The sequence below is a fragment of the Sorex araneus genome, chromosome 5 (assembly GCF_027595985.1).
Source record: "Sorex araneus isolate mSorAra2 chromosome 5, mSorAra2.pri, whole genome shotgun sequence".
Lineage (NCBI taxonomy): Eukaryota > Metazoa > Chordata > Mammalia > Eulipotyphla > Soricidae > Sorex > Sorex araneus.
Genome location: NC_073306.1, coordinates 175,094,357 through 175,120,537, shown reverse-complemented (window position 1 = coordinate 175,120,537; position 26,181 = coordinate 175,094,357). Strand labels below are relative to the sequence as shown.

Below are 26,181 nucleotides of genomic sequence, written 5' to 3'. Positions count from 1 at the left end.
CAGTAATAATAAGTTTCTCAATGAGAGGTGTTACTGGTGCCCGCTCGAACAAATCGATGAGGCTCCCGACCATCACCCTGCTAAAGAACCCAATGGTCCTTCACTGGACAGTTCACTCAGTGTTCATGCAAATACCGCACTTGGACATCCCAAACCATATATGTACAGCATAACAACTGCATGTGTATTGTTTCAAGGAATTTTTATTTCTTTTCAATATAGCCCTTGATAGTTTACAATATAAAGTAGCACTGTCATCCGTTGTTCATCGATTTGCTCGAGCGGGCACCAGTCACGTCTCCACTTCGAGAATTGGTGTTACTGTTTTTGGCATATTGAATATGCCACTGGTAGCTTGCCAGGCTCTGCTGTGTAGACGGGATACTCTTGGTAGCTTGCCGGGCTGTCTGAGAGGGACGGAGGAATCGAACCCAGGTCGGTCACGTGCAAGGCAAATGCCCTACTGGAGTGCTATCACTCCAATCCGATAATATAAAGTTCATAAAATTAAGTTTCTCATTTTAAATTGTGTTTAATATAATGCCGAAGTAAAAGTGAAATAAAGTGAAACTGAAAAGAGGGTTATATTCACCTCTAATATAAAATAATTTATGAGTTTATAAATTTATAAATTTTATACTTTATTCGGTGACTTGAGAAAGTCAAAAATCACCTGCATGTCTTTGAATGCCTTATTAGGCAATAGTGTGCTATTTAGGGAAACTATTTAAGAGTAAAACTGTAGAAATTATTCTCTGTGAAATATAATATACAAGGAAATATTTTTAATGAATCATTGTGAGAATCAGTTACAGACTTACAAACTTTCTTGATTATGTTTCAACTGTACAATCCTCAAACACCATCCCTCCACCAGTGCCCACTCTACACCACCAATGTTCCCAGTATCCCTCCCGCCACCCCCACCCCCGCTTTTTCACCCTCTTCCTCTGTGGCAGGAACAGGAAATATTCTTTAAAATAGCTTCAGCCCTTATAATATCTGGTGTCATGAAATATACAAAATGTCATGCCTCAAACTCATAGTGGAAAAAAGAATGGGTGTCCTCAAGATGACTGGATCCCCAGTTTGTGGAATATTCAAGATTAATACATTTACACTCTAATGTTCATAGTAATCTAATTTGTGGCTACTTTGCCACTTCATATCCCCTTGTTCCTTTATTAATAAAATGCAATTTAAACCATTTTAAACAGTACACAAAATTATGTTTGAGTGAAGTTTGTGTAGTTTTACCTCTCTAAATCCCTAAAATAACTTGATGCATTCTTTGGAACAAATGTATCACACCCTATTTTAATTAGAATATACCAAAATGAAACATAAAATTTCTGAAGATAACAAGTTCCATAATTTAATTCTAGAAAAAGTATATATATATATATATACACACATATATATGTGTGTTGTGTGTATGTATGAATATATATGTATATTAGAGCATATTTTGCATTAATTTACTGTGTAGGAAAGCAAATTATTTTTAAAAGTAGGTTAAACTGTTGGGCCGTAGAGAGGATAACTACAGTGGATAAGAAGTTTGCCATGAATGCAGCTGACCCCAGTTCAATTCCTAGTGGAACATAAGGAAGGGAAACTGTATATACTGGTAGAGAGAAGTGAGTACTGGTGACATGATTGGTCTTGGAACATGGTATTTGTGAAACTCAATCATGATAGTTTTGTAGCTCACAATTAATCAATAAAAAAATTGAAAAGAAGCACAGATGCTTCTCAAAGCCCACAGACGCAATCCCTAAGCTCAGAGTCGAGCGTGACCATCCTCCCAACAAGAAAAAAAATAAAGTCTCTAGTTATGTGACAAATATAAATAAAAACTAAGTATTGAATATCAAATAAAATATTTGAAAATTACAAATAATTTTAATTTGTAATTTTAATTGGCTTAGAATTATCAGTATAGGTGAGTATTTTTTTTGAGGTTTTGAAGTAATCATTATTTTATTTTATTTTATTTTATTTTTTTTATTGAGTCACCATGTGGAAAGTTACAAAGTTTTCAGGTTTAAATCTCAGTTATACAATGCTCGAATACCCATCCCTTCACCAGTGCTCATATTCCACCACCAAGAATCCCAGTATAGCTCCACCCCGCCCCCTCACACCCCAAAACCCCCCACGCCCCTACCCCTCCACCCTAAGCCCCCCCCGCCTGTGTAACTAATAAATGTCACTTTACTTTCACTTTGACTGCATACAATATTTCAACAAAACTCACTATTATTGTTTGGAGAGTCTCTAAACAATAAAATAGGTGAGTATTTTAGATGCACTAATCAGAGAAAGAAGTATGGCATGCAAACAGAAAGCAATGTTAGCTACCCATAGAGGCTGTAGGCAAAGAGAAAAGGAAGCATCAAGACATTGCCATAGTCAGATTAACAAAATATTAGTGTGTTCAAACGGAAATAAATTACAGAGGAGAATGGAAGATAGTGAAATCACTTGATAACTTGGGGTCACTTTTTGTGTAGTAATCAATTTTGACACTTAGAATGCCTTTGAGTAACATTTTTAATTTTTGTGTAAAAGGACTGGAATGATAGCACACCAGGTAGGGCATTTGCCTTGCACGTGGCCGACCTGGGTTCGATTCCTCCGTCCCTCTCGGAAAGCCCAGCAAGCTACCAAGAGTATCTCGACTGCACAGCAGAGCCTGGCAAGCTACCAGTGGTGTATTCAATATGCCAAAAACAGTAACAAAGAGTCTCACAATGGAGACATTACTGATTCCCGCTTGAGCAAATCGATGGACAACGAGATGACAGTGCTACAGTGCTATGGTCCGTATTTTAGTTGACTTTTAGAATACCTTTTAGTACCATTTTTAATTGTTGTTTTAAAAGGATAGTCCATATTTCAGTTGTTCAAGTTGTGACTACACTCTCCTCTCATACCTAGGGAAAATCTTGACAACAATGAATATGATAACATGCTTCAGAGATGCAATAAAAAAAATGTATTGCAGACATAATAGTATAACTTTGAAGGTGTTCCCATGGAATTAGCAAAATAAACATAAAATAATCAAAAGTGTCATGGTTGTAGTAAAGTTAATATATCACATGGAAGATTTTTTTAGGTTATAAGAAAGTTGCAGATAGACATAGACCAAGATTCAGCATTTCCAGCAACAAGTTTATGACATAGAGAAAACTAGCATGTGATACTTTTGAAAAATGTTAACATGATATTACTATCTCAAAATACTGAACACAATCTAGAGAGCAATCAGTCATGGAATAAACACATGGTGGAATATTTTCATGGCAAAATTCTAGAATAATACTAAGCAGGAAATATAAATAACAAAATATTATCTAAGAAATGTCAGAAGAAATACATGTTATTATAAATGAATTGTGCCTCTGCAGATTTCTATGATTAGCTTTCCATATATATTTGTGAATGGGTTCTCTAAGGAATGAATAAGGTTAAATGAAGCTTATGGGAAGGAAACAGATCCAAGAGCATTGGGTCCTGATAAGAGGAAGAGGAGACCCCACAAGAAGGATCTGCCCAGGGACTAAAAGTGATGTAGAGATTGAGCAATGAAGCCTGAAAATCAGGAAGAGAAGTCTCACCAGAACTTGGTACTCTGGTAATGGATTTCCAGTCTCTAAGAAAGATATCTGTTATTTAATCTACCCAGTCAAATTAAAAAGTACATTTTAATTTGGACATCTAATAATTTTTCATGCCATATTTTGTCATCTATGCACATGTGAAAAGATTAAACATACCAACAAAAATCTAGACAATACTCTCACTAATTGTATAACTAAGATTTGTAATTTGGTAAAGAATTAAAACATAAAACATTTTATTTAGGTAATTTATTAAAATCATCCATAACATGTGAAATATAATTTCTGCTTCCCATTCCTCTATTGATGCAATCACACACACACACACACACACACACACACACACACACACCTCCTGACTCTGGTTCACAAATGTTTTGCTGTGGTGTGCTATAGTGTTCAATGGGAGTTGGACTCCCTTATTTTCAATGCTGTCATTGGTCACACTCTTTAGTCATAGTTCTCATTTCCATTATGATTGTCCTGCTTGCTTGCTCCCTGGTGGGTCACGTTCCTAGCCACAGTTCTCACTAAACATCATTTTAGTTGTGGTTTTTTTTAGTGTCACACTTTAGTTGTGATGGTCACACACATCTGACTTTGATGCAGCAGAAATTGCTTGTGGCGCCAAAAAAATTGCTTGTGCTGAAAAAAAGGGGGGTTCCTAAGATCACATTGGGCATATTGAGTGTCACCAAGTACTGAACTCACAACTTCACACAGGTAAGACAAGTGTTTTGGACATTGAGCAACCTCTTGATCCTCATATGTGAAATTTCTTAAACGATTGGATGATACTGGATAGCTAGAGATGTTAATCAGGAGAAATACAAGAGTTATACAATACAATAATACAAGAAAAAACACAACAAGTCATCCATTTGATGTAGGGCCACCACACTCTGATGAATGATGCTGAACTATGCAACCATCCAAATCCTAATGGTCTAAAATGTTTTCCTCAATACCAAAGAAATTTCATGAATCAGCTCACCAGAGCTATTATACTGATCCAAACCCCGGGTGCAGATGGGGAGAGCTGCCAGGGCTCTCCCTCAGCTATATCTGGGAGATCTTTACACCTTGCTAAATAAAGTTGAGGAAAATTTATGATTTTGTTGAGTTAGGATTCTGGGTAGAGATATTTCAATGCTGCAATTCAAATGGACTTCATGGTTTTAGGAGACAGAAAACTTAACAAGTAGCTTGTCATAGTGTTCCATAATTACCAGAGGCAAAATTGTAACAACCTTTATAGCAAGCTCTGCCACACATAATGCTTTGACTTGGCATTACTTTTGAGCATAAACAACTATCTTCCTTGATGTCCATAGCTGAAAAAACAACTCTCCAAATGAGACAGAGTGAGAATTTAAGTGAAACGTCACAACTTTCTTGAATTCACAGAACAGTTTATTAACAATTATCATATTCTTGAATTAAAATATTCCTCTAATGACATCACAAATAAATACATAAAATATCTCCAGATTTTCTCCAATACATTCTGCCATATTTGCCACTGGATAGTTGCCTTGAATTGATATACATTGGGGAAAAAAAAAACAAAAATGTCTTGCTGAGGATCAAACAAATGTCTTGCTGAAATATACTGAGTAGTACATCTGTATTTGATTCTCCCTCAATATAGGGTTTCTAGAAATCATATAATCAATTGGCATAATTATTATAAAGTTATTATGGAAGGAATAGTGTACTTCATTCTCTTTAAAATGCAATAAATAAAAGTAGTAGCATGTTGTTGGAAAAATAAAAAACTAAATGCCATCATCAAAGTCTCTAAGGATGTAATGATAATATAAAGTAGTGATTTTTATGACAGCAAACTTGTCTCACAAATTTAACCCAGTCACAGAGACAGATGGGTCTTTGAAAATGACACAATTATGACAAACTTAATTAGGTAGGATAATCTGATACCAGCTGCAATCCCAGATGTGAATGAGGTAATCACTAGAGTAGAAAGAAGCAGATAAAAGTTTATTTTCCCACTGAAACAAAGTTTCATTAGTATATCTTGCTCTCATATGATGTAAATATATCCTGAAGTTACAATATGTACTAATTTCTGGTCAATTGCTAATAGAATGCTTCAATTTTTTAGAAGTTGGAAGGACCAAAATTGAAACTCGGAAAAAAAAATAACAATTCGAAGGACTTTTTGAGGAAGATATGAAAAACTATGTTGCACAGAAAAGGGAGAAAAATGTGGGAATATTTTTCCAAAAATTAACATTTTTCTAAGAATTTCAAAATAAATTATTAATATTTAGCTATTCCAAAAGACCCAATTAAAGAGTTTAATGTGATTGTATTTTGCCATCTAATTGCTTATTTACTGAGTATATATGTGTGTATATGCGTATATATGTATATATATGTATGTACATGCACATATATGTATATATATGTATATGCAATGCCTGTTGAGAGAAAACCATATCCTTAGTATCTGTTTTCACTTTTTTGCATGTTGTAGCAGAGATTTGCGGCCACACCCTACCCTGAAAACTATATTTTTAGGAACCTCTTATAGTTGACTTTCAAATACGACAGTCAGTGAAAAATAGTTGAGGGCCTCTATAGGACAGGGGAAAAGAGGGGAGGAAAAAAAGCATTTATTGTTTTCTCTCTCAACTCCAGGTGGAATATAGTCTAGTACAGTAATCTCATCTTGCCAAGAAACTTCTACAATTGGAGTACAGCTCCAAAGTATATGGTTTTATAGAAAGAATTATATATATGAAAGAATCACATAAAATTGCTCAAACTAAGCTATTGTTTTAGGTTGGAAGCCATTCTAAAAGGGTCACATTAAAGAGTTTAATGTGATTGTATTTTACCATCTAATTGCTTATTTACTGAGTATATATATGTATATATACATATATATATATATATATATATATAGCACATAGACTCATTATCCCTAAAAAACAGTGTGACATCCAATCTATTTTGTTGATGTCTGATAAATGATGCAGGGCATAGAAGCAGAGTTTTTCATAGAAGTAATAAAGAAAACATAACCAACAATATCTGGATGGTTTCCCTAAGCTGAGCATACTTGAGACCTTAAAATTTCCCCAGGATATGAATGGTTTCATGTTCTAATAGAAATAATTGGAAATAATGCTTCTGCAAATAAGATCAGAGAACCCAAGTTTCTCTGTCATGTTTTGTTAAGGTTCCAATATGTTAAAACAACATATTGTGCTCACTTCGGCAGTACATATACTAAAATTCGAATGATACAGAGATTAGCATAGCTCCTTCTCAAGAATGACATGTAAATTCATGAAGCGCTCTATATTTTAAAAAATATATTACTTTCAGGTAGAAAAAATGAAATCCAAACCTATGAAGACTTTAATCATAATATTGCTTTAAGTTCTAATTTAATCTACTTTGTCAAATCTATTTTTACAAATCTACTACTGTCAAAGAGGTCCTTTAAGATATGGGAATGTGAATGATTTTAAATAATTGTTTTACATTCTTAAAAAATGAATAATATGATAAATAATTATTCCAAGAGAAAAGGACTTTGACTTGGAAGCAAATATGTCATACTTTGAATTCAAGATAAGTTAATAATTGAATAAATTTAATATCTATTCCACAAAATCCTTCAGATTTGAAAGACTATAGATATGATGCACAATTAATTCAAGAAAACTCTTTGCACATAGTTGGCCTTCCTAAAATAATGGCTAATAATATTTTTCTGAGTAATTGGTGGTAATAAATAGAGAAATCAACAGAATGAGCTGAGAATTCTAAGACCTCCCTAGAAGACTCAGCTCCACACCCATCTTGCTGAAATTGTGTTGACCCAGAGACTGTCCTTGAATTTTCAAAACCTGATTTACCAACACAACAAGAGTGCATCTATTTCTTTAGGATAGGCTGAAGTACAAAGCTCACAAGAATGAGCTATCAAATCTGAAAGCTTAATAAACTCATTTAAGGTGATGATGATGGTACTTCTGAAGCTTGTATCCTCGGCAGTGTTTTTTACATTTAAAGAAACAACTTTGTGGCAACTCAAAACAAGAAGTTCCTATGTTCAACTTGAATGCGTTTTAATTTCACATGGAGGACACTCAGGAAAGCAATGGTTCCATTTTCTTCCTTTTCTCTCTTTTCTTCCCTTGGTTGATGTTGCACAATGGCTGAGGATAGCACACTCACGTGGTTATGGTGCTCACACATCTAGTTGTGATCTTCAAGGGAGTCACACTCCTTTATTTTGCTGCTCATACATATTTTTGTTATGCTACTTGTAGAGGGTCACTTATGTATCCTCACACATGTGGTCATTAGGGATTATGCTACTTCCTGCAATATACACATATCTCTTTGCTTGCTTAGTGTTGCACTCTTTTGCTGCAATGAGACAGCGTATTTGGCTGCATTAAAGATAAAAATTATTTGCAGCTCTAGGGAACTCAAGACAGCAGAGCTACCAGGCATTAATAACAGAGCTGACAAGATCACACTCTGCCCATTAGGTGGTACTTAGAAATCAGCTTGTGGTCTCACACATGCAAGAAAAGCACTTTTAGACACTGATCTCTCCTCAGCCCCTATTATTAGTCTCAAGTTTAATGGCTGCTTGAACAGTGAGTCATTGCAGCAGTGTTGAACTCTCTCCAAGTCCTGCTTTATACCATTATAAATCAATAATGTGTTGATTGTCAATACAACCGCAGTCACTCTCAATGACAGTTGCTCCATCATCTGATAAATAGAAATAGACTATTTTTCTCTAAAATTATAATTTATAGGCCAGGGAAAAGGTTCAGTGACAGAGTGGATGCCTCTTCTGTATAAGGCGTTGAGTCTAATGCCCTGTACCGTCCCAGTTATGAATACTGTTCATAGCAAGCTATGCAAAATAAATTATTTAGCATCTACCTATGGGGCAGGCTTGGATGGTGGTGGAAAAATTGGAAATAATGGTGGTGGAAGGTGCAATGGTGGTTGAATTAGTGTTGAAATGTTAAATGTAAATAACTATTGTGAACAACTTTATGAAAAAAATTATTTTTTTAAAAAAAGAGTAATGTGGGGTTCATGCCTGCTTGTCAGCTTAATCAGTGGCTGAACAAATAGCAGTACTCCTACATTAAAAATAAAAAACAATGAGAACAATCACAACAAAGTGTGTGTGTGAGTATTAGTGTGTGTATGTATGTGTGTGTGTGTTTATATGTGTAAAGGCTGAGTGCTCAACCCAAAGTTCAGGTAACATTTACACAGGTTTCATCCTGAGACTGGGGAATGTTCTAGACTTGTGGCTTGGGAGAGGAGTAAACAAGTTTCACTGGACAAGGTGATTCAGTACAGAGAAATAATAAGAGCAGAATTAGAAATTAAGTTTACCTGATATAGTAATGAGCACAAAGAGAGGAGAGGAACCAGACCAGACCTCCCTTCACAGGAATGAGACCTTTACTTATTAAAATGGATAAAAACCTCATAAAGCAGATACAGGAATCAGGCTTTCCTTCACAGCCACGAGGGGGTTAATCCAGAGCACAGAACCTGGAAAAGCCTCTGAGCAGCACCTGGCATGGCTCCTAAACCAAAATAAATAGGTGAAGTCCACACCCTCTTCCAAGTTTCCCAGATCAGTTATCTGTTCTCCGAATAGAGTTTCCAGAGCAGACAGTAATAGCATCATTGTTTTGTGCAGAAAATCTGAGAGAGAGAGAAAGAAAACATATTCCAGAGAGAACATGGTCTTTGGAGACATAGAGACTCAGCAAAAGCAAAAGAATTTTATACCCTGAATTGGAATACAGGAGACTCCCAGGTATGAAGTGTGTCTACAAAGAGAAACAAGCAGCTGTGCACCCATGGTAGACAGGTGTGACTTCCAGACAAGATAAATCACATCCTGTTCTTTTCCACTTTTGTCCAAAAGTTGATTTTTTACAAATTTTCCCAATGCCCTAGATAAGGGATGGGTTTCCATTGCTAGGATATTGGCAAGGAAGGACTACTGAACAGACTGTAATAGTTCTTGCTGGGTCTTTGATGGGTTCTTGAAGAGTTCGAGCTGGAATCACCAGGGACTTTTTTTCCAAATCACATTTTGGTTTTGACTGTTTTAAGATATGCCTTGAATTTTTCAAACCTTTTTTTTTTCCTCCCCTGTCCCCAACCCTCACTATCAACTCAACTGTTTCAGGAATATTTCTAATAAATAAAAAGTCTGAATCGTTGGTAATATGATTGAAAGATGATCTGATATTATGCTTTTCTGTTCTGCATATCTGACTCATAAATATGTTTGATCCGCACTGGGTAATCCAATTGGTTCAATCTCCTTTAACTCATCTAGAGAAAAGCTTATGCATTCATCAGCAACATTTGTTTCTCGGACAATCTTCACACTCTGCTCTCTATGTCATAGCAACACTTCTCCAAAATGATACCTTTCCTCAGTTATGATAATCATTAATTATGCTACCACAAGGCTGCCAGTTAAGAAGTCACTATGTCAATGTACAATGTTCTACATGTTTGTAATCTTGTTATTGAATACAAATTCAGATGCTGACAGCTTGAACGCAATCAGAGAAAAGAATTGCCAGAAAATCACTTTCATTCAGGGACTAGTAATGAGAGGATGGCAGAGTCATGTTACCCTAGAAAACAAAATTTCATCTAATTAGGGGTTTTTATAGGTGAAGAATGGGGATAAAGTGGTAGGCTGCAGACCAGAAGAAGTCATAATAAACAATATAATCTCATGGCTCAGTTCTCTGAGACTATTCCATTTTAGCTACAAACCTAAAGTAAGGACTACACTTTTTTATTTTGCTTTTTGGGTCACACCCGGCGATGCACAGGGGTTACTCCTGGCTCTGCACTCAGGAATTACTCCTGGTGGTGCTCAGGGGACCATATGGGATGCTGGGATTCGAACCCGGGTTGGCTGCATGCAAGGCAAACGCCCTACCCACTGTGCTATCACTCCAGCCCCAGGACTATACTTTTTGAGAATGGGTAAACTGAGGACAAACAGATTTTGGAGCCAAAGACAGTTATCTTTGTCTAGTATTTATCTTTTTCCTGGTTTCACTTTAATCTTTATGTTGATCACCACAGTTAAACTTCCTAATATTATTTACTTGATATCAACTTCAGAAGCTTATTTCTTCTAATTCCTGAAGGTAGAAATAGTTGCAAAATGTGGTTCAAATGTGTTACTTTTATTTACCATTATTACTTGATCTGCAACAACACAACACATTAATTATTATTCTTATACTCCCATGCTTTCTGGAACTATAATTTTATTTTATTTTGATATTTTCTCAGTTCTAAATAAAATGAATTCATGGACTCACTTTGTACATTAAAGACACTTACAATATGTATGCTCTGTTCAGAGTTGAAATTAACAGTTTTAAATAGTATAGTTACCGGAGTGCTTAGTATATTGGTAGCAAGTAATATTAAATAACTTTGTTATGTACAATTTACAAATATTTTTTGCAAACCATGAAAATTATATAAGCATATTAGCTTGATCACTTTGTTAATGTTACTTTTAAGAATCAAATTTAAAAATTGATGAGCAACGGGATGACAGAGATAGAGTGATATGGTGATAATTGTACTAATACAAATTTTGCCCTTGAGTTCAATTTTTTTTAACTTTTTTAAAGAACAGTTGCACAATAAAATAGAAATATAATATGATTCTGTATATTCTGTATTGTATACTCAGTCAGTTTTGAAGATGTAAAAAAAAACCTTATATAGTCAATTTTAGCCCTCGTGGAAATGGACACACCAATCTTCGCTCAGCACTAATGCTCACCATCTAGAAGACCTAGTCTATTAGTAGTGGTTCTATCTACAGTCTTTAAAATCAATACAAGCAAGACATTTACCCCCAAATCTAAATAAATATGTTTTCACTAAAATTATAGGAGAGCTTTTAAGTTGTGCAAAAGATCACTGGACTGTAGAGATTATTTTTAACACTAATAAAATTAATCTACATGAAAATGTGTCATATTTAAAATTCTTTCTCTATACATTAAAGTATTTAATGTATTTCTTTAACCAGTCATCTGTTTTTGGGTACTGAGGTTTATTCCAGATTTTGGCTATTGTAAACAGTGTGCAGTAAAGAAGGCACCATCATTATTAACAGAAAAGAGGAGCAGAAATATAGCTTTAAAAAGTCAGAAAAAATGATAAAGACTCCTATTTTTGTTTGTTTTTTCCTGAAGTCACTGTCACTGTCACTCTCATTCTGTTACTCATCGATTTGCTCAAGTGGGCACCAGTAACATCTCCATTTTGAGACTTCTTGTTGCTGTTTTTGGCATATCGAATACACCATGGGTAACTTGCCAGGCTCTGCCGTGCAGGTGAGATACTCTCGGTAGCTTGCTGGGCTCTCCAAGAGGGGCAGAGAAATCGAACTCGGGTCAGCTGCATGCAAGGCAAACGCCCTACCTGCTGTGCTATCACTCAGCCCTTACCTGAAGTAATAGTGCAAATTTTGTATATATTTGAATTGACTTTTATTTTTATTTTTTAATTTTTTTGCTTTTTGGGTCACACCTGGCGATGCACAGATGTTATTCCTGGCTCATGCACTCAGGAATTACTCCTGGCGGTGCTCGGGGAACCATATGGGATGCTGGGAATCAAACCCAGGTCGGCCCCATGCAAGGCAAATGCCCTACCCACTGTGCTATTGCTCCAGCCCCTTGAATTGATTTTTATCCAAGATTTACCTTAAATACATTATGTCTACCTGTTTTCGAATGTAAACTATTGCTATAATTCTTGCAGGTCTAGTCATTTAGTGTAAAATTTTCTTATTTCCCATTTGTTTCATTATGAAGAGTGGTTTGTTAATCCCCTACCAAATGAATATCTAATTCTAGATAAACACAGTGCCAACAATGTCTTTCTTCATTCTATCTTAACATTGAAAAGTACAATATTGAATAAATGGGTTCGAACCAATAATTTCAAATTTTTTGATAAGAAACATTGGGACACTTATTTTAAATTGGGACACTTATTTTAAATGTGTTTCCTCAAAAATTGGTAGGATTTAATTAAAAATGAATATTTAAGAACAGAATTCTGACTTGAATTGTCCATAGACCAGATGGAAGAAGTCTTAAAGTGGACTTCATTAATAACAAAAATCATTATCTCTTAATTATCATGGTTGCCTATTAAAGTTAAGATAAACTCATTCAGAGTTTCAGTTATTTCAAGTTCTTGGTCTGCTGTTTTGGGTTTTTCTGTTTGTTTTAAAAGTCTCATGCAGTGCTACCGGAACATACTTCCAGTTCAGTGCTCAGATGGGCCACATTGTTCTTAGATGTGGTACTTGTAATGGAAGTCAGAGCTCCTGCAAGCAAAACATTTGCTCAGTCATCTGTGTCCGAGCCAGGCTTGGGGGACAATATACTATGCAAGAGATCAAACCTGGGTCAGCTAGGTGCAAGACAAACATCTTGGGTGCTGTACTGTCTCTCTGGCCCACAATTGATTGGTTACTATAAATTTGAATTTATAATTATTGTTATGATTCTATTTAATTTGATCTATTTTTTTAAATTGTTGGGCAAAATTATTATTTTTTTTTAGTTTACACCACTGTATAAGCTGCAAGAGTGCTTCTACACCTGTTTGAAAAAAAGTTGTGAAGGAGCTGGAGTGATAGTACAGCAGGCAGGGCATTTGCCTTGCACTCGGCCGACCCGGGTTCAATTCCCAGCATCCCATATGGTCCCCTGAGCACTGCCAGGAGTAATTCCTGAGTGCAAAGCCAGGAGCAATCCCTGTGCATTGCCGGGTGTGACCCAAAAAAGAAAAAAAAGTTGTCAACCATGCAGATATCGTTAAGTGCAAATATTCCCCACCTTGTACAATTTAATGCCCTTCACGCACTGTGACCTAAATCCACCGCTCTGGCAATGTCAATTTTGCAGTGTAACTGCAAGAGTTAGCCTTGTATTGCTTTCATATGTTTATTCGGTAAACTATTGAGCCTTGATTTTATCACCTCAAACATTTGATTCCCTTGCCAGCACTACATAACCTACAGATTTGATGAATGTCCCTTCATCCAATTCATTGATGGAAATGTACGAAGCTAAAGAGAGACTCTTTCTACGTGCGGACAAGATACCTCCGTCCAAGGTTACAGTCATTTATTAAGCAAAACAAGAAGGAGCAGAGGGTGCTGTACTTGTTTTCAGTCGAGTATTCTAGTCCTTAAAACAAGCATTTCTTTGTCTTATCTATAATTGTGTCCCATCCAAAAGAATTTATCAACTGTTTCACAGGAATTCTAATAAACCTTGACTACGGCATTTCTCAAATCACAGATTTAGCAAAGATTGTTGTGATGGATATTTATTGGATTATTTATTGGACTTTTAGGCTCCAAAAATGACTCATTTTGCTTATTACCACTCTCTGAGAAGGACTTTTTATCTCACGCAAACAAGGACACAGAGGTTTAGGTAAGTTTTCAAGGTACATGATGTCACAAAAAGTAAAGGCGAGAGGGTGAAGTACATTTTTTTATCACTTACTAGCCCTGTGCCATTAAGAACAAGCTAAATCTCCGTAGTATACGAAGAGCATACATACATATTCTGCTCTGAGTAATCCTATATGCCCTGGAAATCTGTAACATAATTAATACAACAGAGAACCAAACAAACACACTTAAGGTAAGACAGATATTTATCTGTCACTTAAAAATTTCAGACAGGCAGTCCAGAGTAACGTGGTTATATGGTTCTGCACAGCTTTCAAGAGACACAGGTTGTTTCAAAGGTGTTTCTATACCATGCAGGACCTCTAATTTAAAGCTCAGTTCATTATTTATTACGAACCAAGCAACAATCCACAGTCCAGGCATCATAAAAGATGATGGAAAAAAACGAATGAAAAATGCATTTTGTTTGAGGAAAGAATTCTGACAGCTGCTACAGCCATTTCCTCAAGTATCTCATGGTCATATGATCAGATCTCTGCCAAGGAAGCTAGAATGTGTGTTTTTAAATTTGGTGTGGCCATGTGCCTCAGTTAAAAATGTGGTATTCTTTTGCTCTGGCATTTCAAATGCTCTGGCATTTGAAAATCTCTGTTCTAAACACTATAAATGTAAAATAAACTGGTTTTTGATAGACTTGTTTAATTGAATTTCTACTGTTACATAAAATTTGGGACTGGAGCAATACCACAGCAGGTAGGGCATTAGCCTTGTACGCAGCCGACCCGAATTTGATTCCTCTATCCCTCTCAGAGAGCCCGGTAAGCTACCGAGAGTATCCTGCCACACGGCAGAGCCTGGCAAGCTACCCGAGAAGTATTTGATATGCCAAAAACAATAATAAGTCTAACAATGGAGACGTTACCGGTGCCCACTTGAGCAAATCAATGAGCAATGAGATTACAGTGCTACATCACTGTCTGTATCACTATCATCCCATTGTTCATTGATTTGCTAGCTCGAGCACCAGTAACGTCTCCATTGTGAGACTTGTCACTTTTTTGGCATATCGAATACACCACAGGTAGCTTGCCAGGCTCTGCCGAGGGGGCGGGATACTCTCACTAGCTTTCTGGGCTCTCAGAGAGGGGTGGAAGAATCGAACCCAGGTCAGTCACATGCAAGGCAAACGCCCCACCCACTGTGCTATCGCTCCAGTCCTGGATCCTGACCGCAGGAGATAATAATATTTCTGAAGGTTTCATGTTAGGAAGTAATGGCAATGAAATATGAAAAGTAAGTCAATAGGTAGATAAAGTCTATCTTACAACATGTGAATATTTTCTTATTTACTGGATAACATAAACAGCAGTCCATATTATACTCTTTTTGAGTAAGTTTATCAGTAAACTTTTTGAATAAGCTTCTACTAAGTAAATCTTAATAAGTTGCACTCTCCCTGTCTGCAGTGAGGGGAACTAGAGGGAAGGAGGCTTGTCTCTATTATTCCTGTGCCCTTTTCAATTTTATCTATTTATTAAGATTTAGCAAGAGTAATCCCACTTTTTTTCTTAAAAATAACAATTAAAACATTCACTTAAATTATGGGAGTTTCTTTAACAAAATAATAACTTATCACAGAAGCAGGAAAATTTCTTTACAGGTATCCAATCTATTTGATCAGAAGATTTTTAGTGACTTCCACATCCAGGTTTAGCTTAAGATTTAGGGAATTAGATCATCTTTTATGATCCTCTGGTTCCTCATCTGTCCCCTTTCCAGACTCCAGCCTCTCCTCCAAGAGCAAAACTTCTTTTTAAGCAATGATTTTTAAGTTTTCTTCATGACATACAACTTTCTTAAGCCTAATTTCTTAATTGTTGTATCACTGTCATCCCATTGTTTATCAGTTTACTTGAGCGGGCACCAGTAACGTCTCTATTCCTCCCAGCCCTGAGATTTTAGCAGCCTCTCCTTACTCATCTTTCCCAATGATTGGAGGCTCTTTCAGGGTCAGAGGAATGAGACCTATCATTACTGGTTTTGGCATATCGAATACACCACGTGTAGCTTGCCAGGCTCTTACCATGCGGGTGGGATACTCTTGATAACTTGCCAGGCTCTCTGGGAGGGGTGTGTGTGTGTGTGTGTGTGTGTGTGTGTGTGTGTGTGTGTGTGTGTGTGTGTGTGTGTTCATCATCATCATCATCATCATCATCATCATCATCACCCGTTGATCGTCAAATTTCTCGAAAAATCTTAGTAACGTCTCCATTCGTCCTAGCCCTGATATTTTAGAAGCCTCTCCTTACTCATCCTTCCCAATGATGCCGCATTGGAGGCTCTTTCAAGGTTAGGGTAATGAGACCCAGCATTGTTACTGTTTGTTTGTTTTTTTTTTGCTTTTTGGGTCACACCTGGCGATACACAGGGGTCACTCCTGGCTCTGCACTCAGGAATTACCCCTGGCGGTGCTCAGGGGACCATATGGGATGCTGGGAATCGAACCCGGGTTGGGCCACATGCAAGGCAAACACCCTACCCACTGTTCTATCTCTCCAGCCCCTGTTACTGGTTTTGACATATGAATACACCATGGAGAGTTTGCTAGGTTCTCCCATGTGAGCAGGAAACTCTCGGTAGCCTGCTGGTTCTCCCAGAGGGAAAAGCATGCTATAAGAGGTTCTGGGAGCTTGCTTTTAAGTCTCTGGATGTTGGCAGTTGGTGGGATTACACGGCACTGGGGGTAGTCCTTGGGTGTGATCACCTAGCTACTGGAAAATGTGAAATCTGGGCGAAGAGACCCAGTCCCGATCGGAGCAGGCTTGGAGGTCTCAGCTTCGGGTCCCACACACCTGGGTTCCTCTGCCGGTACCTTCATGCATGAGGCTTGTCCGAACGTGTGGAGAGGGGCCTTGAGCATGGCTGTGGCTAGGCTCCGGCGGTCTTCGGCCGGGGAGCTCTATTCGGTGCAGGGAGGGAAGCTGGAACCCATCCCCTCCTAGGGGCCCAGGGGAAGACAGCCAGGCATGTGGGTCAGAGACTCTCTGCATACACATATATATTATATATAATTCTCTATTATTTGTTGCCTATGGTCTGAACTCCATCAAATATGGTGTGATGATTATGGAAAATGGGTAGGAAGTGTCTTATAATGTGTTGTGTGGTCTGGAAAGTGGCCTGGAGCATGGCAGCAGTTGGGTAGTAGAGGTGGACTGCCAGGGCTGTGTCCCTTGGGTTGGAGCGCATTCTCACCCGCTCTCCTCTGGGGCGCCCTGAGTGAAAACAGCCTGGTACAGAGTCCAGCGGCATGGCTATGGGGGCCTCATTTTATACTCCCGTCTGGGAGGAGAGCCGTTGAGAACTGGAGGATGACCAATGAGGAAGCAGGGTGTGGTAGGGTGTGACTTATGGGTGTGATCCCTGGGTCACTAGAGATTGGGGGACAGGCAGAGGATCTTTGCTTCGGGGCCCTGTTGAGTGTAGAGTCCAAGGTCACAAAGTTCCGCATTATCTGGGTTCCGTAGGACTTCATTCATGCGTGAGGCTCAGCTGGAGAGTCCGGAAAGCTTCCTTAAACATAATATATAATTCTTCAAAGACAACACCTAAATGAAGGGGCCTGATAAGGTTCTTGATTCGCAAGTGGCAGACCTGAGTTTGATTCCCTCATATGGTACCCTTTCAGGAATAATCCCTGAGCACAGAGCCAGGAGTAAACCCTGAACACTGCTGGGTATTGCTCCAATACCCGCAATATTGCCAACAATCCAATTAAAAAATGGAAAGGGGGAGGGGGCAGGAATGTGGTTAATCAGTAGCATGCCTTGAATATGTGAGGCTCTGGTTTCAATTCCATCCAGGGACTCGCCGTTCATGTCTCAGCGACAGCCTTGGCATCAGCAGGGCTCTCGAAGGTGACGAACGTGAAGCCCCGGGACTTGCTGGTTTCTCAATCTTTCACAAGGAGCACCTCGATGATGCGGCCAAACTTGCCAAACTCGGTCTCCAGGGCTTTCTCGTTGGTTTCAAGGTTGAGCCCTGAAATTTCTTAATAATAAATAAAATTGGATTTTCTAAGACCTCCTAATATAGAATATATACTTTAATCCTGACAAAATTAAAATTAAGCCACTGACACAAATTTTCAGCATATGAAAAGAATAGCGATAATTCAATTAAGATCAAATATTGTTATGTTCAGAAAAAAGTAGTTCTCCAATTTCCATGACCGAATGAGAAATGATCTTTTTCCTTCATTTTCTGAGTTGCACTATGGCAATAGTAAATGACATTTAGATATAGATCCTATGCAAGTCACTAAGTTTCTCTGATCTTCAGTTGTGTAATGTATAAAATGCTTATAGTAAAGATTTTATAGTGACAATTCAATAAGATATTAATCATAGATAAAATGCATAATACAATAAAGTAGACCTGGTGAATGCTAGATTAGATATACATTGAAAATGAATATAATTAGAATCTACAAAGTTGGAAATAATCCAATACAATTTAATTATTTTACAGATAGTGTTATTGAAGCTCCTGGAAATATAATTATTTGAAACATGATATGACATAGTGAATTCAAATAGTAGACAAGATTCTGTATCACCTTATTTCAGTTAAGCCTTTTCCCACTACTTAATAACATTTAAGCCAGAGAAATAACTCTCTTCAAATTACATTGTATAAAGGAAAGAATAAAAACAAAATAGCTTTACTAAAGAACACTTCTTTTTTATTTATTTTTTTTTACAGTTACAGATTTATACATTTTTGTGCTCATGTTTCTCCCTTACAAAGTTTGATAACCCATCCCTTCACCAGTGCCCATTCTCCACCACCAGTAAACCCAACATCCCTCCCCCCCTCCCCAGTCCCGTCTCCCCACACCCCACACTGCCACTATGTCAGGGTATTCCCTTTTGTTCTCTCTCTCTGATTAGGTGTTGTGGTTTGCAATAAAGGTGTTGAGTGGCCATTGTGTTCAGTCTCTAGTCTATATTCGGCCCGCATCATCTTTCCCCCACATGACCTCCAACCACATTTTACTTGGTGTTCCCTTCTCTGAGTTGCCCAGAATGAGAGACCAGCCTCCAAGCCATGGAGACAGCCTCCTGGTACTTATTTCTACTATTCTTGGGTGTTAAAGAACACTTCTATGGAAATTCAAATGTACCACCATATTGAATAAAAGAAACTTAGATCCTTTAAATCTCCTTATTTCTCCTAGACCATATAAGCATAATTTATGAAAAATAAAATAGGAAGAGAAAAGTTTAATGTAAAAGAAACTGAGCTTAAGGACATCTGCCTTAACTCTGTGTGATCTGTGAATGTTGAGAATGTAGACTTTTTAGGGGCTGGGAAGTCAGCAGTCAATTAGAGTTTGATTTCCAGCATCATATGTGGTCCCCTGAACCCAGAGAGAAGTGAATCTTCACAGAGTGAGTCAAGAGTACTTCTGGGTGTGGCACCAAAACAAAATTTAAAACAGCAACAAGACGTAGACTTTAAAATACTGAAAGAACTTTAGGAAGTCAAGATTATTTGTATTGCTTGTATTCTAATACTAAAAAAAATGTGAATAGTATCTATTGTTACAGTCTTATGGTTGAAGCCAAGATGATGATATTGTAAGTTATAGACAGGTAATGATTCTTTTGCATCTATTTATTTAGAGAAATTTTCTTAAGCATTTAATTTCTATAAGAAAGGGTACATATTAATGACAAGGTTAACCATATAGATGAAAATGTGCTTTAACATCCTCTGTTTTATATAGTATCAAATTTTGAGATAGAACAATGAGATTATGAATAGTTCCATAGACCTTCTCTCTGCCACTATCTTTGTAAATAATCTAATTGAAGGTATTTTACATCTGACTTGATTAAGCATGCATTCTAATGAAAATATTTTCACCCCATAAGATTTATTTCTATGTTTTGGGAAATCTTTGAAAGTTATCAATGCATGTGATTAACTTAAATTATATACATACATATAAAGTTTTAACTTCTATGATTGAAAAAGAGGTGGATGAAGTTCTATTAGAAAGACAGAAAATGGCCATTTGAGATTTAAAAAAGCACAGGCTAAAAGCTATCAAGTTTACTATAAAGGGGGTAAATGTTACATTTTTTGATCGAAATCTTATGTAATATGCTTCACATATGTGCACATATGTATCAGTTGTTCACTCTATAAAATACCACACAATCCAGAAATACGGACAATATTCAAATAGGGCTGTTTTATATTAGTTTTCATCTTGGGAAATTGTCCTTATGACATTATCCTGATAACTTGTAGTAGGTAAATAACAAGCTCTCTTTGTGCAAGTCACAAAAATTTGGAGGTGATCTCTATACAGAAAATTTAACTTATTATGACTGCTTCACATCTGTGTTAAGATGATTAAAATTACTGAATATTGTAGAAGTTTATACAATGGCGCTATGGTAATAATGAAAGAAAAGTCCATCTTTATATTAACATGTTGAATTCTTCATTTGACCCACATCCCAACCATTTTAGTCACAGTAATGTTAAGTATTATTTTTCTAGACACTAATGAGAAATTAATTTTCAAAAAGAAGAATAACATAACCATCATAAGAGCATTATAAAACAAGGATAAAAATCCATCACTGTCTACCACTCTCACTATCATCCCGTTGTTCATCAATTTACTCGAGTGGGCACCAGTAGTGTCTCTATTCCTCCGAGCCCTGAGATTTTAGCAGCCTCTCCTTACTCATCTTTCCCAACAATTGGAGGATCTTTCAGGATCAGGGAAAAGAGACTTATCATTACTGTTTTGGGCATAGGAATACGCCACAGGTAGCTTGCCAGGCTGTGCCCATGCAGGAAGGATACTCTCAGTAGCTTCCCAGGTTCTCCAAGAGGTATGTATATATATATATTTATATTTATTTATTGTATTTATATAAATGTGTATATACATACATGTGTGTATATACATATATTACTCTATGATTTGTTGCCTAATTAAAATTAAAATCCATATTTTAATTAATTTTTCAAATACATTTAAAAATACATTTTAGTTTTATTTTTGGCTCTTTAAAAAGCTAACTTTTCAATGTAAGAGCCATTCAAAGAAAATGACAAATAAAATGTAGTACTTAATCACCATGAATGTGGCTCTTCCCAAATAGTATAACATGAAATATGCATCATTATTTTCCATTTATAATTTCATTAAACTGTTACAAAAGAAGCTATGAAATATTAACTTGTACAGAGAAATTACATGTGCTTCATTATTTAATTGTTATAAACATCACTGAGTTTAACATAAATATTTTTATTTAAAACTTATCTTCAGTCTACCCTTAGACTCAAATTGCCCATAAAGGAGTCTACTTCACAAGCTGGAGCTTAATTAATTCAATGTGATATGTATTTACTAATCTCTATATGTAACAAACTAAGGGACTCTAAAATCATTGAAAAGTAGGTCTGTGAAAAGTAATTTGTCGAATGATAAATCTCTTTGTCATTTAATTTCTAGACCTGAAGTATTTATATGATGACACTATATGATGAATTATTTTCCAAAAATATTAGAAAAATCAAAGGACTAATATTTTAGAAGGCATCTATAACAATGCCCTCTAAAGTTAGATGTTCACACTTAGACTAACGAGGTTGGTTAATTATGTAGTTTAAAATAGATTGAATGTCAATGAACATTTTACTTATGAATTTCACCCTGTCTAAGAGACACCTCAATTAAAGATGAAAACTGTTGCTTTATCTAGGGCATACCCCAGAGGGCCAGTAGGATCATTCTTTCCAATTAAATGTCTTTAATTTAGTGTAGCCTACTTCCTCATGCTTCTGGCTATGGGGTTTCCACAATACCCTTTGCTAAAAGCAGTCACAATCAATCCTACTGACAGAAAATCACTGAAGGTATCTGAAACAACTTTATTCTTTTAACCATATAACTGTGACATTAGACAACTTATAGTCACACTGGAACTGGAAAATATTAATTTAAAAGACTATGTTCTCCCAGTCAATGGGAGGAAAATATTAACAGGTGAATCTACCATCACACCACTCCTAAATCTATCATCAAATAGAATGAAGATAGAGATGATCTGTGAATTTCACTAATACCACTTAAGGTTTTTGTGTCTTGCTCCACTTCATATTTCTTGCTCCTTATCGAAGATTAAATGATCATATATTTGAGGGTGTGTATAAAGAATTCAACCCTATCCCATTGGTCTTCAGATTTGTCCTTATTCCTATAACATGTTGTTTTAATTATTACCACTTTGAAGTACAATTTGAAGTTGAGAAAGGTGATTCCTCCCATCTTCACTCCCCCACACTGAAGAATTGCTTTATCTAATCATGGGGGCTTACTTTTCCATATGAATTTCAATCGTGTTTGATCATTTCTTTGAAAAATGTCATGGGTATCTTTATAGGGGTCACATTGAATCCGCATATTGTTTGGGGGAGTATTGCTATTTTGATAATGTTAATTCTACCAATCCATGTTTCCATTTCTTCGTGTCCTTTTTTATTTCTTGAAGTAGCATTTTGTAGTATACTTTGTACAGGTCCTTTACCTCCTTAGTTAAGATGATTCTGAGGTACTTGATTATCTGAGCCAAGGTTGTAAACAAGATTGTTTTTCTTCATATCACTTTTCTTCACTCATTATTTTCATATAGGAAAGCCATGGGCTTTTGGGTATTGATTTTATTGCCTGCAACTTTACTATACAAGTCTTCATTATTTCTAGGAGCTTCTTGGTATAGGTTTTAGGGTTCTCTAAGTGTAGTATTGAATGTCATCTGCATTTAATGAGAGCTTGATTTCTTCTTTTCCTATCTGGATGCCTCCATATCTTTTTCTTCCCTCACTGCTATGGCAAGTACTTCCAGTGCTATATTGAATAGAAGTGGTAAGAGTGGGTATCCTTGTCTTGTTCCTGATCTTAAAGGCAAGATTATTCCCATTATTCTTAGTGAATAATGCTTGCCATGGGATTGTGGTTGATGGCTTTGACTATATTGCGGAAAGTTCCTACAATTCTCATTTTGCTGGGAGTTTTCTTTTCTTTCTTTTTTTTTTTTTTTGCTTTTTGGGTCACACCTGGCGATGCACAGGGGTTACTCCTGGCTCTGCACTCAGGAATTACTCCTGGAGGTGCTCAGGAGACCATATGGGATGCTGGGAATCGAACCCAGGTTGGCCGCGTACAAGGCAAATGCCCTACCCGCTGTGCTATTGCTCCAGCCCATTGCTGAGAGTTTTCTTCATAAACGAGTGCTGGATCTTCTAAAATTCTTTCTCTGCATCTAAGAAGGTATGCTTTTTATATTTTCTTATATTAAAATGATATATTATGTTGGTTGACTTGCAAGCCTCTTTGACAAGTGTTGCTGGCAAAACTGAATGGCTATATGCAAGCCATGATGCCCAAAAGTAGAGAGAGAGTATGGGGAATATTGTCTGCTATGGAAGCAGGGGGAGGGTGGGAAAGGGGGGTATACTAGGGATATTGGTGGTGGAGAATGTGCACTGGTGGAGGGATGGGTGTTTGATCATTGTGTGATTGTAACCCAAACATGAAAGCTTGTAACTATCTCACGGTGTTTCAATAAAATAAAATTTAAATTAAAATAAAAGGCTCAGACTTCTACCAAACACAATGAACAAAAGTCAGATCAAAATGAACTAAAGATATCAACATCAAACAAGAATCCATAAGGTACATTGATGCAAAAGTCAGCAAAATCCTCCACGATATTGGAGCTAAAGGTATCTCCAAAGATGAAATACCACTGACCAAGCAAGTGAAAGCAAATATAAATAAATGAGACTATATTAAACTAAGAAGCTTCTATACATCAAAAGAAGCAGTGACCAAAATACAAAACAGCTGATGGAATGGGAAAGAATATTCACCCAATACCTTTCTGATAAGGGGTTAATATCAAAATTATAAAGGCACTGGTTGAACTCTACAGGAAGAAAAATCCATTTTTTAATTTTTCCCCAGCATGTGAAAAGACAGCTGGGATAGAGAAGGGACCACTAAGTAGACGATGCTAGGAAGGCTCGCTCGGGATGGGAAATGCGTGCTGAAAGTAGACTATGGACCAAACATGATGGCCACTTACTACCTGTATTGAAAACCATAACACCCAAAAGGAGAGAGAGAATTAAAGAGAATGTGCCTGCTATAGAAGTGGGGGATGGCGTTGGGGGTGGTGGGTGGGATACTGGGAACATTGGTGATAGAGAATGGTCACTGGTAGAGGGATGGGTACTCGATCATTGTATGACTGAAATGTAATCATGAAAGTTTGTTAGTCTGTAACTGTATCTCATGGTGATTCATTTAAAAATAAAGAAAAAAAGAAAGAAGAAAACATCCAATCCCATCAGAAAATGGGCTGACAAAATGAACAGAAACTTTCTTAAAAAACAAATTTGAATGGCCAAAAGGCACATGAAAAAAAATGTTCTTCATCACTAATCATCAGGGAGATGCAGATTAAAACAACGGTGAGATATCATCTCATACTACAGAGACTGGCACACATCCAAAAGAACAAAGCAACCAGTGTTGGTGTGGATGTAGAGAAAAAATGGGCTCTCCATTGACAGTGGGAATGCCAACTGGTCCAGTCTTTAGAAAACAATATGGACATTTCTCAAAAAACTAGAAATTGAGCTCCCATTTGATCCAGCAATACCACTTCTGGGAATATACCCTGGGTGCCCAAAAACACACAGCAGAAACACCATTTGCACTATGGTTGCAGCAGTATCCACCATAGTTGGAATCTGGAAACAACCTGACTTCCCAAGAACAGACAAATGGATAAAGAAACTATGGCACATCTACACAATGGAATATCATGTAGCTGTTGGAAAAATGAAATTAAGAATTTGCCTACAAATGGATGGACATGGAGAATATCATGCTGAGTGAAATGAGTCAGGAGAGGGACAGATATAGAATGACTATATTCGTATATAATACAAATATATTTTTTTATATATTTCACTGTATCACTGTATCATTTTATCACTGTCATTCTGTTGTTCATTGATTTGCTCGAGCAGGCATCAGTAACTTCTCCATTCGTTCCTGTTGCATGCTAGTGTAGCCTGATGGCATATTGGGGGCTCTTTCAGTATCAGATGAATGAGGACAATCATTGTTACTGTTTTTGGCATAACGAGTATGGCAGGCTCTGCTATCTATCTGTCTATCTATCTATCTATCTATCTATCTATCTATCTGTCTGTCTGTCTGTCTGTCTGTCTGTCTATCTATCTATCTATCTATCTATCTAAACTGGAGCGATAGCACAGTGAGTAGGTCGTTTGCCTTGCACATGGCTGACCCGTGTTTGATTCCTCCATCCCTCTCGGAGAGCCCTACAAGCTACCAAGAGTATCCCGCACACACGGCAGAGCCTGGCAAGCTACCTATGGCATATTCAATATGCCGAAAACAGTAACAAATCTCACAATGGAGAGACATTACTGGTGCCCGCTCCAGCAAATTGATGAACAATGAGACGACAGTGCTACAGTGCTATATATGTGTGTGTATTATATATATATATATATATATATATATATATATATATACAAAAAGTGTAGGTAAGATGGAAAAGAGACCAGTGACCATAATAGCCTGGAATTATCACACTGGGGAGAAGATCTGAGGATTAAAAGTAGGCAACAGGATTTTTCTTTTTCTTGATTATCAATATTGAAAGCCACAATGCTCTAAAGGAGAGAGAGAGAGAGAGAGGGAGGGAGGGAGGGAGAGAGAGAGAGAATATTCTTTCCATAGAGGCAGGCAAGAGGTAGGGTTGGAGGGTAACTGGGGACACTGGTACTGAGAAATGTACACTTTTAGAGGGATGGCTGTTGGAATACTATATGACTGAAATCCAATTATGAACAGCTTTGTAAGGGTCTATCTCACCGTGATTCAATAAAAAC

The 26,181-nt window shown here is 36.9% G+C and overlaps 1 protein-coding gene and 1 non-coding gene across 2 annotated transcripts in view; one reads left to right on the top strand and one right to left on the bottom strand.

Moving 5' to 3' along the window:
* GRXCR1 (glutaredoxin and cysteine rich domain containing 1) overlaps window positions 1-26,181 on the bottom strand; it is a 106,209-nt gene that overhangs the window by 19,091 nt on the left and 60,937 nt on the right. The gene's annotated exons all lie outside the window — the stretch shown is intronic.
* Window positions 6,864-6,967, top strand: LOC129405279 (U6 spliceosomal RNA). Its single transcript, XR_008630459.1, has one exon. It is a non-coding gene; the product is annotated as a U6 spliceosomal RNA (small nuclear RNA).